A 16,371-nucleotide genomic window follows, 5' to 3' on the forward strand; every position below is an offset into this window, starting at 1 on the left:
AAAATAGTATCACTGACAAGAAGATCAGGCGTTGACTTTACAACACGGTTCTTTATATAGCAAAACAAGTTATTTTAAACGCTATTAACTTTTGACAAATGTCAGGTTTTGTAAGCGACCTTGGTGATGCTTAACGCTACAGCTTTAATATACTAGTATATGTAATAATAAAGTAAGAACTAAAAAGACAAAAGAACACGGGGCGTAAAATTTATACGTCCGACGTGAGTTTCTTTTCACAAGACTCGTCAATGGCGCTCGAATCAAACAAAACAAAACCAATTCCAAAATTGAACACATTAAAAAATTGAAAACGTACAAAATGCTGTGCCAAAGTCTAGATTAACTAAAAGAAACCTTAGCTTAGAAAAGCTATAACGCCTAATGAACGGTAAGTGTATAGAAAAAGATGATACAAATGTTTGGCTGGTGATGCCGTCGGGTACGTAAACGAAACGTTGATCGGTATTGGTATCAATCCAACTCATCAAAAATTTCAGTTTCAACAAGTGTAAAAAGTGTAAAACCCACAAGAAACAGAAATTTCTATTAAATTTTCTACTTAGTACAGTACATATTCAATAAGAAAAACAAATGGATCGGTATAAAAAGTTTCTACAATGAAAGGCACCAAGTCAAGACAAGACAATCGTGAAATCACTATGGTAAAGCGATGTGTTCGATTTATTTTGTAAGGGGTGCATTAATGACAGGCATCGTCCGGTTGGAATGTGTGCTTTAAATTCTGTGGTAAACAGGTTTAAATGAAATGGGCACATATGTAAGACATTTCAATTATTATACATTATTATACAAGTTCAATACACCTAATCGCCATTTAGTCCAATACGGGGGGGGGGGGGGGAGATATAGGCCGTACGGTGACCATAGTTGTTAATTTTTCTGTCATTAGGTGTGTTGTAAAGAGTTGTCTCACTGGTAATCACATCACATCTTTTTTTATACTTGGACAACTCCTATATGGGTCAAGTGTTTAAAAAAAAAAGTCATTAGTAACGAGCTGAGGGAGGAAAAGTTTAGCAATGAACATTGATAGAAAATAATCCATTAAAACACAAAATACGATCATAAAAATGTGTTGTTGAAGTGTTAACGATAGTTTATACAGGCTTCTTTTCGAAGTTTTATGCATTAAAAACATATTGCTGAAACAGGGCCCCGTATAGCTTCAACTGGATGATAAAGTTGTCACAGTTCAGAACTTATCCGGATTGATTTTTTAGTGTTTTAACGCCACTTTTAAGCTCCGCTTTTGTGCTATTTCGTGGCGGCCAGATTTTATTTGTGGAGGATGCCAGAGTGCCGGGGAAAAACCACCGACTTTCAGGCGGGGTTCGAACTCACAACCTCAGAGTCGACGGACTATTAGTGATACCAGTAGTAACTAGTCTACTTAGACCACTCGGCCGCCGAGGCTCCTTCTGCGGATTGGATTAGATTGCGATCAGGTGTACTATCAATATCAAGAACAGATATTTGATTTAAAAATAAGAAGATTTTGTATGGTTGCTAATGAGGCAACTATTCACCAACATTCAAATAAAGTTCTTGTAAAAAACTATAACCGTACGACCCATATTATATAGTCGGCAATACATTACTACGCGGGACAATGATACATGTCTTGTTTTAACCCGGCAATGGATAGTCATTTCAATAAATAGAAAGAAATAAATAGCATCAATCGGCAGACTTCGGGTGACTCCGCTTCCTCCATCTATCGTTAGATTGAGATACGGAATTGGCCGAGTTGTGACGAATGCATTGTGCATGTCATTGTTGTTTCCGAATATAACATTTGTTTTTGTCACAGACGTAATTTCATGTCATCTCATTATATAATATACAAGAATTTAGTGATGTCGGAAGTCGTAAAGGATTTACTTGTTTTTGTTAAATTAACATATTGCAAAGGTAAATGTCGAAAGGTTATATATTATGTTTACAAAAACTTATTAGCTGCTTATGATGGATCTTTTCATAAAGGTAATGAGTTAAAACAATCATAGCATAATTGAATGTGATAAAATGGGAACGAGAACCGACTTGTAAAAACAATAGTTTTGATTTCAATGAGAATCGGTCTATGAAAAACAGATATGAAAACAAATAAAATATTATGACAAACGCACGTGTGTATTTGACAATAAAGAATGATTAATGGTTGCTTGTTTGACGTTCGACAAAAAAGTCATTATTTTGTGATACAGTTATCCTGGCACTACCAGTATTGTTGTTTCTGTCTTGAAAGTTTTAGTAATTAACGCTCCATAACTATGTATAATTTATAGAAATTGAGGTATGAGTGCCAATGAGACAACTCTCCATCCAAATGCAAGTCACAATGTGTAAAAAGTAAACAGTTGCGGCCTTCAACACGGAGCCTTCCCTGCACCAACAGCAATCTATAAATGGCCCCGAAATTACTGGTATGAATTAATTCAAACAGGAAAACCAACGTCTAATGTATTATATAAAAACGATCGAGAAACGAGAAACGAGAAACACTTCAGAACCCCATCAACAAAGGACAACCACTGACACAGGTTTCTTCTGGCAGTATGAAATATAAATAAAATTGAAAATGGAAATGAGGAATATGTCAAAGAGAAAACAACCCGACCATAGATCAGACAACAGCCGAAGGCCACAAGTTGGTCTTCAACGCACCCGGAGGTGGCCAAAAGCTGGCAACTGAATAAAACTGAGCTTACATTGAAAAACATAAAAGACTAACAAAGACCAGATCCTCCTGACTTGGGACAAGCGCAAAAATGCGACGGGTTAAACATGCTATGAGATCTCAACCCTCCCTATACTTCTAGCCAATGTAGAATAAAGAAACACATAGCAATACGCACAGTATGAAAGTTTATATATCAAAAGTTAAATACAGCCCTGTATTTATATGGTTATCCTGGTACTATTGGTACATTATATATATTTTTTTAAAAGTTTTATTTAAGCTCTGTATTAATTATATGTCGTGTTACATAATGTAGGCCATGAATATTACATGCAAAGAATGTTAAAACATGTAATATAGGCTGACCTCAGGCTAATTATTACCAATGCTTTTAACATGCAAAATGCCTCGATTTTGATACTAATAAAGTATCTATTAGTGTTACCTGTGTTTAAGATTATAGAAAGACATAGTATATATGACCAATACATGTACATTCTGGACAAGAACATGCTTATAGGATGTAAATATCAACAGTGCTTTGTAATCATGATATTGACGCCCCCATGTAGTCGAACTGTAAACTTGCTAATTCATGCGATAGCAGTCAAAAGAGAGATAAAGTATTTCGTCATTTGACATTTTTTTTTATTGCAGTTGACCATATTTCTTCAAGTTTCTACTCCTTATTACTCGACAGTGAAGAAGAAACTTTAAGAAATCTGTTTAAAGTTTTTGGTTTACCAGGAGCATATATATAGATATACTGTTCCCAGATTTGAATTGTTCTGGATGAAACTTTCGATCTCCTAACAAGCTATCTTACTACTTCCAGTTCGATTGAAAGGAAGAGAAAGATCTGATTACGCTACAGTCAATACATGTAGCAGTGGCGGATCCAGAGGGAACGTAGAAGGCGTACGCCCCCCTCTGCTTGGATTTTTTTTTGTAAAATGATTAATCAGACTAGACTTCGTGAACTCACAATTCTTTACTTATAATGATAGTTTTTGCTGGTATTTAAACTGATTATGTCAAAGCCATAAAATTCGCTACGGTGGAGTTGACCAGTTTGCCTAAAAAAGTTGAACGGCACTCAGCCCTTTTGAAATTCAAATTACAGTAACACATTGATAAGGCTAAGGATGACAATCACGACACCTTCATAGCGACACAGAATTAAACAAAAACGTATAATAATTGACTTCTATTTCACAATTCCACTAAATAGAAAGTAAAACTCTATTACACTCTCATGGAAAATGTTCCTCAGCAATATTATTCACCTACGAAAACATGTTCAACCCTATACGCCCCAGCCTATTTTAAAATAACATAGCTGAATAATGATCCCCAGTCAGTATAAGCTCTAGAGTCTAAGATGCGAACCATTTGATTTGAGGAGGCAGTCTGAGATATTTGAGAGAGAACAAAATCTGACTTTGATTTTTGCCTAAAATTAAAATTCTTGCCGTATCTGGATTGAAAAAAATAATCTTGTCCACTTTTTGCTATTAGAAACGAAAATTTCCAACAGAATTATGAAGCATTTAAATGAACATGATGATTAAAAAACGGGCGTATTTTTTTTGGAGGGGTAGGGGTTTGCATGTCTGACCGGAATGTGCACGCAGACTGTCTGTTTCATATGCCGAATTGATATATTAAATACAGTTTATTATACTTTTTCAAGACAAGACTGCAACCTGCATGCTGGGTGTGGTTTTTATGTCTCCATTTGTCTGTTTGTCGACCGTCATTTATAAATTTGTTGTTTCATTCGTATACGCCTTTGGCTGATCTGGAACCCCTCACTTCCCTTATTTTTGTTCGGTGAAACATATCAACTAAACATTTGGATAACAATTGCTTGTTTGTCTTTATTAAATCGTGTCGGTCGTATTCTAAATTTCATCTAATAGCCCGACGTAGATCTTGTTTACAACAAGAAATCTGTGAGATTATTCTAACTTAACATACAACAAACGAAAATTTTCCATGTCTATGTTTTACTGACAAGTCCCACATCAAATATATCAGTACATGCCTTTGGATCCATACTATCATTATATGATAGACAATTAATAGGGAGAATACAGCATAAGAAAGTCCAACCCATACACTTTACAGGAACAATAAAATATACAAGCCCCACGTACGATGTAAGTAACCGCCGGTTGAAGAAGTGCATTTTACACTTATTTAAGGTTTTTTAGCCTTAAAAGGTCCCAAAAGATTTTTCGAATCGCTCCGCTCGGCGAGTTTTTAATATTTCGCCCCTCCTTTGAAAAATCCTGGGTCCGCCCCTGTGTAGATGATTACGCTACAGTGAATAGATCAGGGATAGGGAACGACTGAATTGCTTCATTGTAGATTATTCAATTTTCAGTGGCAAATACTTCATGGTTACACCCCGGATGTTAACATGGACTTAACAGAACCAGGCTATGGTTTTACACTAGTAATTTTTCGGGCCCTTTATAGCTTACTGTTCGCTGTGAGCCAATGTGCAATGTTAAAGACCGTACTTTGATCTATAATGGTTTTTCTTTAACAAATTGTGACTTGGATGGAGAGTTGTCTCATTGGCTATTATACCACATACATAATATAAATAGACGTTTATGAAGAATCGGGTAACTTTGACGAACTAAAAGAAGACTGTAAATCGTTAGTTCAATGTTCAAGCTAGGGAGACTCCTTTGGTTAAGTGCATGAAATAAATGTGATCGGTTCCATAATGAATAGAAACTTCAGTTAAGAAACTTATTCTAAACAATCGTATAATTTCTGGCAGAAACAAAGGTAAGAAAAAAATATCGGGTTAACGTGCAATTAAAATGTTGACATTTATCAAAGAGAAAATAAATACGTATCAGCACGAAGTGTCATGCATTTTTTTTTATTTCCCACCTAAACAGCAACAAATGAAAGTTTTTAACGACCTTGATTGGCTATACAGCCCTTGCACGGTCGGTATCTGAACAAAAGGCAGAACGAGGGGTTATATGTGTATACCCTATGTAACCAATCAGCACGAGAGGTCATATTTGTATACCCCATCTGATCAATTAAAGCGGCGGATGTTCATGTAATTGATAGAAAAATGTTGGCCGTAACCTTCGCACCATTAATGACACTTAAGTGTCCTGTACCAAGTCAGGAGAATGACAGTTCTTGTCCATTCGTTTTTGATGTTGTTTGTCATTTGATTTTGCCATGTGATTATGGACTTTCCGATTAGATTTTCCTCTGAGTTCAGTATTTTTGTGATTTTACTTTTTAAACTGCTCACCATTATTGTTGCTTGAACAATCGCCCTGACCATGCATAACATATTTGCCACTGGACGTTAAGCAACCAACAATTAATCAATTACATGAACTCAAAAATAATGTTTCAAAAAAGAATATTAATCGCATTGGTACAAATACATAGTTTACAACAGATGAATTAAAAGTTGAACCATATAAATTATATTATAACGTCCGATGCCATTTTAGAATAATCTAGCTCCAAATCTTTTCAAAAGTACATGACGTCACGAGAGTTTCAATAGAGATAAGAAGGTCTAGTATTCTGTAATATTTTGAATTAGAGAAGTAATTTCATGTCATCTAATTACGTAACACAATAATTAAGTGGTGTCGGAAGTCGTTAATGATATAAATGTTTGTCAAATCAAAATATTGCACAGGTAACCATGGTAACCCGCTAAGCATAGAAAAGTATAAGATAGATAAATGAGGCCCCTCATGGGGGGGGGGGGGGGGGTCCTAGTAATCACATAATCACCATTTTTTTGCCAATATAATCACATAATCATTAAATATTTGCTTATCTTTAGTAATCAAATAATCATAAACTAAAAATACAGTCCTAGGTAATCAAATAATCATGAAATATTTGGCTTAATAATCAAATAATCATTAAAAAAACGGCCAAGTAATCACATAATCAAAAACCCCATGAGGGCCCTCATAAATAGATAATTTTATTAACCAATCATGGTGCCCAAAATTTGAGCTATACAATCAAATGAATTACAAAAATAAAGCACAGAAAATGATTGGAATGATTAAAGTACATTTAAACAAAAAAAAACACATGAATACACATTTACACTAATTAACCTGATATAAACCAAGTTATTGACAAAACATAGTATAAGCATCTGTCAAGTAAAGGATGCATATATATATATATATATATATATATATATATATATATATATCTCATCTGTCAAGTAAAGGATGCATATATATATATATATATATATATATATCTGTTTACAAGTGTTTCTAAAGTTTCGATTTTTGGGACTTTTATTTTTTATTTTTACGTATATGAAAAAAAAGGTGTGGTAAGATTGTCAATGAGACAACTCTCCACAAGATACAATATGGTACAGGAATTAACAACTGTAGGTCACTGTAAGGCCTTCAATAATGAACAAAGCCCACCTATAAAAGGCTCCAACTGATTTACATTTGTTTCTTTACCGATCGTGCAAGTACTGTATAGCCAGTCAAGGTCGTTAAAAACTTCCATTTGTTGTTATTTGTTTCTAACCTTGTGTAGACTTCTTTTGTTTAGATGTCTTTACTGTTTTTTTGTTTGGTTGCTGCATCAATCAGACAACAATTAACATTGAATTTCTCTTATTATTCATATGATACGATGAATGACATCTCGTTCCTTACTTCCTTAATTATCAAATGATTTGTTTTCGCCTCCAGACAATCATAACAATTATGACCAAATGCATCATATTAAATAATCGATATCAATAAAAAAAAATGATGGATCCCTATAGTCACGTTATTTTTTCTTTGCACCAGAGATCACATGACAGTCTGAAAATGTAATTGACTTTGGATGCTAATATAAAGAAAATGGCTAAACAAATATGTACAATGATTTACATAGAACTGTCTTACTTAAATTTTAATTGATTAATTTGTTCAACACTGAATATGGATAAAAATGTTGTTTATTTTAAGTCAAGGTAGAGAACAAGATGACTTTCTTTTACAAACATTTCCGTATCATTAAGATGTGTGGTCCCGGAGAACTGCTATGACCTCGAGGCTATGACAAAGTGCGTTCGTCTACCATGGGCCGATCCAGGGGGTCAAATTACTTAGGAGATAGGAGGGACCAAAATATATGACCCCATGCAAATGTATTGATCGTGAAAAAAAGGTTGTTCCATCATGGGAACCCTCGGAAATCTTCCCCACCTAGATTCGCCACTGACTACGATCTTAATTGACTTAGTTTGACAGCTTTGTAATACGGACGTATGATTTTCTCGACCAATCAACACTTGTCACATTGACGCGGCATAAAATTTTACCAATAAAGAAACGCAAGTCTTCTTTGAATCAGCTAGTTGCTATATGCATTAACAAGGGCGAAAACTGCGTCACTACGGTATATCATATAGGTTCATTGAAGATTTAAATAAATAAATTACGATGAAAAAATACCGAACATACTAGTATAACATTTGATTTTGCAATTTGTTGTCAAAGTGGATTCATTGGTGTCAACTAATAACCAATAACTAATAACTGACTCATCAGTGACGCTCGAATCAAAAATGTTATAAAAGGCCAAATAAAGTACGAAGTTGAAGAGCATTGAGGATAAAAAATTCCTAAAATACAGCTAAGGTAATCTATTCCTGAGATAGAAAAGCCTTAGTTTTCAACTGAATCAAATGAAAAAGAAAGTTCCATATGAGGTCATTACTTTGGAGTTGCTATTCTTATGCCGAAAAAAAAGGACACTTTCTTGAGATCCTCTGAAAAAGTGTGTATCACACATGTAACGTGTCTGTATGATTTTTGACAAGACTATACGGCTGTTTTTTTTTTATTATTGTAATAGGTATACTAAGGTTAGGTCAGACCCACCTTTAAAATATATTTGTCTATAGGTAATAGATGTGTTTCAATAATTCTAAACTATATTTCTGTCATTTTCCCTAGAAACGTTTATTTCTCCTTTTTAGTGAAGGGTTACAATGAGAGACGAATTTAAGAGGTGGGCAGGGGTCCCGCCCCCTTTTTGTGCGACAAATGTGGTTTATTATATAGGGAATCACTGAAGCATGCCTAAATCCGGTCCCTCTTAGGCAGTCAGTGGGTCCCCATGCACTTATGAAAACTTACTTTCTTTATATATATACTGCGTTAGAAAAACTTTTCTATTAGGAGTATAATTCAAAACAATTACACTTGTTAGATTTATACTGAATACTCCATTTAGTGATAATGACTGTGGTAAAAACTCAAAGTTCATGTATTGGCGCTATGAAGATTAATTTATTTTTATCTCAATGAAAGTATAAATTAAATGATGTCTACAGCTTTAATATTCATATAGAAAAACTTGATAAGGGGTCTTCATATTTGAACCCTTATAAATTCTTACGATCTATATTTCATATTCATTTCTTTGCCCATTATTCTTTATAATATTTTTCTCTCACAATTTCCTCCTAAATTTACTATAGAACTCGTGTAATAATAGTCACTGTCTTCACCTTTCTGTAAACCCCAATTAGACCCTCATATCAGTTATATGTACATGTACTTGGTTACGATAGATACAGCTTATACATACATAAGAATGCAGGATGTCATTTCGTTATGCAATTTTACCGTTATTTAAGTTACATTTACGTCACTACCGTCCAATTAATAGAATATTATCTGGTTATAAACATATAGATGAAAAGTACATAAAATTGAATTACTATCTTCTCGCAATTCAACATGTCAGCCGGAAAAGCCGAGAGTGAACTCGAACAATATAGAAAAAAGCTTTAGTACAATGTATTTAATTTACCTTCGTTCTGGTAGAAATGCTTGTTATTCGTGCATCCACTGAATGATAAAACTATGGCAAGCCATTTTGCTATTTATTCGTATTTCAAGATATCTCATATAACATGTAAGATTTCACATATAATTTCATTTTTATTGGGGTATATAAGATATCTTATAAAGTTTATTAGATATCTAATAAAGTTTATGAGATATCTTGAAGTTGGAATAAATAGCAAAACGGCTTGCCATAGAAATCATTTCTTTGTGACGAGTTTATTTTTAAGGTTTTTTGACCCCTTTTTAGCCATTTGTATATGATTTATTTAAAACTTCAATTGTATCAAAACTACAGATATAATGAATAATAGAGATAGGCCATTTTGAAAATATACCAAGGAGAAACTTGATGCAAAGCATTATATTATTTACTGTTTCATTACATTTAATAGAAAAAGAGTACTTTGTGGCAAATAAACCAAGATTTTTATAGAAAATCCACAGCATTTAATACAGAAATTTTAGTTATCAAATTTTAAACTTGCTTTAAGGAAATCATTTCCAGCACTGCATGCAATAGTCCTCCATTTATAAAACACCGAATTGTCAAATATGAGAGTAAATGAGGAAAGGCTGTGAATTTTCTACAGAAATCTTAGATTTATTTGCCACAAAATCCTAAAAATGGCCTATCTCTAGTATTCATTATCTTTGCTGTTTTGATACTTCTGCAGTTTGTGAATTTCGTAATTCGCATGGCTACAGAAGGGGTCATAAACCTTAACGACATTGACACAGGCACTCGTCTCAGAAAATAATAATCCTCTATACCTTTATATAAAAAAGGTATACTAGTATAGGATTATTTTTTGTCTGAGACGAGTGCCTGTGGACATTGGCTACAAATGATGATCTTGCACTGTCGGATTTTTTTTTAACGACATTGACTACCCATGAGGGTCTCGCACGGTCTGATTTTCTTTGTGACGTGTTTACTTTTATCGAAATTGACTACCCATGAAGGTCTTGTACGGTCTGAGTTTCTTTGTTACGAGTTTATTTTTAACGACAATGACTACCCATGAAGGTCTTGCACGGTCGGATTTTCTTTGTGACGAGTTTATTTTTAACGACATTGAATACCCATGAGGGTCTTGCACGGTCGGATTTTCTTTGAGACGAGTTAATTTGTAACGACATTGACTACCCATGAAGGTCTTGCACGATCGGATTTTTTTTTTGTGACGAGTTTATTTTTAACGACATTGACTACCCATGAAGGTCTTGCACGGTCGGATTTTCTTTCTGACGAGTTTAATATGTTTAACGAAATTGACTACCAATGAGGGTCGTGCACGGTCGGATTTTCTTTGTGACGAGTTTATTTTTAACGACATTGACTACCCATGAGGGTCTTGCACGGTCGGATTTTCTTTCTGACGAGTTTATTTTTTACGACATTGACTACCCATGAGGGTCTTGTACGGTCGGATTTTCTTTGTGACGAGTTTATTTTTAACGACATTGACCTCCCATGAGGGTCTTGCACTGTCGGATTTTCTTTGTGACGAGTTTACTTTTAACGAAATTGAATACCCATGAAGGTCTTGCACGGTCGGATTTTCTTTGTGACGAGTTTATTTTTAACGATATTGACTACCCATGAAGGTCTTGCACGGTCAGATTTTCTTTGTGACGAGTTTATTTTAAACGACATTGACTACCTATGAAGGTCTTGCACGTTCGGATTTTCTTTGTGACGAGTTTATTTTTAACGATATTGACTACCCATGAAGGTCTTGCACGGTCGGATTTTCTTTGTGACGAGTTTATTTTTAACGATATTGACTACCCATGAAGGTCTTGCACGGTCAGATTTTCTTTGTGACGAGTTTATTTTTAACGATATTGACTACCCATGAAGGTCTTGCACGGTCGGATTTTCTTTGTGACGAGTTTATTTTTAACGACATTGACTACCCAATGCATGAAGGTCTTGCACGGTCGGATTTTCTTTGTGACGAGTTTATTTTTAACGACATTGACTACCCATGAGGGTCTCGCACGGTCGGATTTTCTTTGTGACGAGTTTATTTTTAACGACATTGACTACCCATGAGGGTCTTGCACGGTCGGATTTTCTTTGTGACGAGTTTATTTTTAACGACATTGACTACCCATGAGGGTCTCGCACGGTCGGATTTTCTTTGTGACGAGTTTATTTTTAACGACATTGACTACCCATGAGGGTCTTGCACGGTCGGATTTTCTTTGTGACGAGTTTATTTTTAACGACATTGACTACCCATGAGGGTCTTGCACGGTCGGATTTTCTTTGTGTATCGTTTCAAATTAATAAATATTACCCATTTACATTACTGCTATAGGGCACTGTGTGGTTTTGATATCCTATTTAGTTTGGATTATCTTGGTATTAGTTTGAAAAGAAAAATACACCCACCAAATGCTCTCACCGCAGGGGCGTTTCCAGAATATTTGAAAGAGGGGGCGGAGAATTAAATCTTTCGCCGAATTTTTTAGGACATTATTTTTACGGAAACCAGGTCAAAAGGTCCAGGGAAGGAGATATGTGTTTCAGGTGTGGATTATTTGGACATTGGGCATCCGACTGCAAAAAAGACACAAAGACTAGATTTGGAGCTCCCATAGGAACTTCCTAAGAATTTCAGCGCTCATACGGACATTTTACAAGTACAAGATGTTTATGATATAAAATTGAGAATGGAAATGGGGAATGTGTCAAAGAGACGACAACCCGACCACAAAGCAGACAACAGCAGAAGGTCTCCAACAGGTCTTCAATGCAGCAAGAAACTCCCGCACCCGGAGGCGCCCTTCAGCTGGCCCCATAACAAATATGTATACTAGTTCAGTGATAATGAACGCCATACTAAACTCCAAATTGTACATAAGAAACTAAAAGTTAAAATAATACAAGACTAACAAAGGCCAGAGGCTCCTGACTTGGGACAGGGGCAAAAATGCGGCGGGGTTAAACATGTTTGTGAGATCTCAACCCTCCCCCTATACCTTTAGCCAATGCAGAAAAGTAAACGCATAGCAATACGCACATTAAAATTCAGTTCAAGAGAAATCCGAGTCTGAATCTTATTTTGAATATGAAAAGGGTTGTTCAGATATTTTTGTTAAAGACAGGCTAAAAATTTCTGTAAACTTTTGGAAAAGTATTAACGCTTCTAGTTTTATTGAATTAAAGAGCTTGTACACGGGTGTCATTCGGTTTAACGATAGAAATGATCGTGAAAGAATATCTAACGGTGGTCAAGTATTGAGAGACGATCGTGAATGTTCTGGTAACGGATCGTGAAAGACATTTAATCGAGAAGACATATGAAAGGTCAATACATATTCTAATTTAATTAATTACACAGATAAATTTACGACAAAATAAAACTGTCTGTCAAAATGGTTTAACATTATGATCAGTATGTGAGAATATCCAGTTTAAAAAGTACATAGTTATTACAAAACAACAAAAGGCAGATTGCTTCTCGACATTTCAATGACATAAATAATGTAAAGAAACATGATTTTTTCACAAATTCGACTAGAAAAACTACTTTAATACGAATAATGGCATTATATTTGAATTAATCAAATGGTTCTCATCGTTATTTTTTATAAACATAATCTGAAAATTGGTAAATAAAGAACTATTTACATAAAAATTGATTTTTCGGAACGTGAAAGATCACGTACCGCATTTTAGAAGATCGTGAAAAGGATCGTGAAAGATTTGATGCTACGAAGACGTTCAAATTATTCTTCAATCATATCATAATTAATATTTGTTATTGGTATTGAGAAAAAGCTATATATATATATAGGTCAACATCCTCAATAGGTTTAAGCTTTTCAAAGTATTAATATTTTCAGAAAAGGAAATGTAAAATAGTTGGATGATTGTAGGATGAAGCTTTTTATTGTCTTGTGAAGTACTCACTTATCACGAGTTATAGGATACTCACATTTTGTATATTGGATCCTATAAACTACATGTCCGTCAGACAAGATTCACCTGACCCCGAATTTGCCTTATTCTATGGATGAAGATTCATTTTTGTGGTCAAGTCCGTATCGCGGATTCGTTAAGCTTTAGGATAACTGTCTGTTGTTATGATTGTGAGGTGTACATTTTCGACTTCTGCAAAGTTTCAAATAACATCGAACTCATTATCATGCATCATTCGGCAATGCTCGTTTTATGTTGTCTAACCTTTTGGATATATACCCGTATGCTAGACCGCCATGGTATTTCGTGTATGGTGTACATGTCTGTCTGCATGTTTCATATATGACTATGATGACGTCAATTGTATTTGATATATTGAATGATAGTAAGATGTCTGTCTGGCTGTCGGTCAGGGTTCATATACTTTTGACCTTATGTTACGAATTAATTGGCCAAACATAACTTTTACATTTGTCAGTTTCTAAGGCACTGTAAGGATCGGAACACATTTATTTGGTCTACATGATATTTGTAGAGATCTGTATTTCATGGTTCATCTGACCTTGCACTATTTTTATGAACCATTGACAATTATAATTTTAAAAAAAGAAGATGTGGTATGATTGCCAAAGAGACAACTATCCACAAGAGACCAAAATGACACAGACATTAACAACTATAGGTCACCATATGGCCTTTAACAATGAGCTAAGCCCATACCGCATATTCAGCTATAAAAGGCCCCGGATATGACAATGTAAAACAATTCAAACGAGAAAACTAATGGCCTTATTTGTATAAAAAAAAATGAACGAAAAACAAATGTAACACATTAACAAACGACAACCACTGAATTACAGGCTCCTGACTTTTGACAGGCACATACATAAATAATGTGGCGGGGTTAGACATGTAAGCGGGATCCCAACCCTCCCCCTAAACTGAGACAGTGGCATAACAGTACAACATAAGAACAGACAATTAAAATCAATTGAAAAGGCTTAACTCATCAGATGGACAAAAAATACATTAAGCGCATTAAGCGCATTTGACACTTCTAGTAAAACCCTTGATATTATAGACGTTAAAAAAATTAACTATCATAAGTAAAGCAGACAAGACATTACAGAATTTGCGCTCTGGTATTCTATAGTCTGTGGTATATAGTTAAATCAATCCACATCTGCGTTGTATATACAGAACTTAAGAAAGTATACTGTTGCACAAAATGTTGGTTATCGTTCAATCTCAAATAACTCATGAAAGATGCTGTTTGGCTGTAATTTTTTGTTTGATAGATATCATTTTGGTTTAAACGTTACAAATCAATATTATTGGCTAAATAGTGTCGGTCTGCCTGAATTGCACTTGACCGATTCTCAGAGCTGAATCGTTCAAACTTATTTAGAGACGTTTTTAGTTGTTGTTTTTTTTTAACTTCCGAGGTAAAGTGTTGAATAAAAAAATAAGAATAGCTTTAATGTTCATCCTTATCAAATAGTTACAGGCATCAACCAGTTGCAGGTTTATCAAATGGTAAAAGAAAAATTGATTTCTGATTACTAGTAATAAGTATGGTCACGCATTATCTTTCCGTGACGATCAAAATAATGCGTTGCCTGATCTTTCACGATCAAGGTTGATGGATATTCAACAAATTCAAGGTTTTCGTATACAAATTAATGCTTTTAAGAGAAGAACATACCCTAATTTTACTGTACTATCAGATACACCAAAGATTAAATTTCAAATATATCATGATAAACTGATATATGACCATTATAGGTACAAAAAGCGTGTTATTTGTAATTAATTTCATAGACATGCATTGCGCCTTTTGTGTTTTTTCATAAAGTACTGCATATTTTCTCTATCTTATTTCACAGTTATGTTGAGGAAGTTAAACCATTTTGACAGACATATTTTTTGTTCGGATTTGTTCCGCGTTTTGAAAATTAAGCAATTTTTTCAAAGATTCTGACCTAGAATTTTCATTAAATGTCTTTCACGATCGTCACTCAATACTTTACCGCCGTTAGATATTCTTTCACGACCATTTCTCTCGATAAACCGAATGATACCCGTGTTGTATCGGGCGGTTTAGTAAAACGTGTATCAATTATGCCACATGTTGTTAATCCTTTAACTGTTTCAGTTAACGGTAGATAGATTTTAGATTTTAGACACGTAAATAAGCGAGTGATTGTAAACAAAATCAAATTCGAAGATTGGAAAACTTTATCACAATATGTTACTTTGAATTGTTACGGATATGTCTTTGATTTGGAGTCGGGATATCATCATTAAACATTTTAGAACAACATCAAAAGTATTTCAGGTTTTCGTGGAAAGGAGAATTTTATGTTTTTACTATGTCGCCATTTGGTTTAAGTTCCAGCGGGTATATATATATACCATATTTACTAAAACTGTGAGACAATTGGTAAAGCACTGGCGATAATCTAGCATAAAGGTAGCTGTTTATTTAGATGGTGGTTTTGGGGTCGAAGTTAGTTATGAACTATGTGAAAAGCACGCCCGAAGAATCAAAGCAGACTTGATTGCTTCTGGTTTTGTGCCAAACAAAGTGTGTATGGTTACCGTCACAGCACGTTGAGTGGTTAGGTTTATCATGGAATTTAATTTCTTGCAAATTGCAAATTCCTCAAAGAAAAATAGATCAAATCTTGAATTTGGTAGCTGTTATACTAAATTCTAGTTACAGGGTGAAGGTACGACAGTTGGCCAAAATCTGTGGTAACTTAATTGCTTTAACACCAGCAGTAGGTAATGTTACCCAGATCGTGACAAGAAATATTTTTTCGGTCATTAAT

At 34.5% G+C, this 16,371-nt stretch overlaps 1 protein-coding gene across 2 annotated transcripts in view; it reads right to left on the reverse strand.

Moving 5' to 3' along the window:
* LOC143076504 (zinc transporter ZIP12-like) overlaps positions 1-16,371 on the reverse strand; it is a 52,846-nt gene that overhangs the window by 33,101 nt on the left and 3,374 nt on the right. Inside the window, exon 1 of one of the 2 annotated variants that reach the window (XM_076252324.1) lies at positions 13,554-13,841. The exons of the other annotated variant lie outside the window; for it this stretch is intronic. The gene's annotated coding sequence lies outside the window, so the exon portion shown is untranslated. Of the gene's footprint in view, positions 1-13,553; positions 13,842-16,371 lie in introns of those variants that run through there. 2 annotated transcript variants of the gene reach the window in all.

Source organism: Mytilus galloprovincialis, chromosome 5 (assembly GCF_965363235.1).
Source record: "Mytilus galloprovincialis chromosome 5, xbMytGall1.hap1.1, whole genome shotgun sequence".
In the NCBI taxonomy this organism is placed as follows: domain Eukaryota; kingdom Metazoa; phylum Mollusca; class Bivalvia; order Mytilida; family Mytilidae; genus Mytilus; species Mytilus galloprovincialis.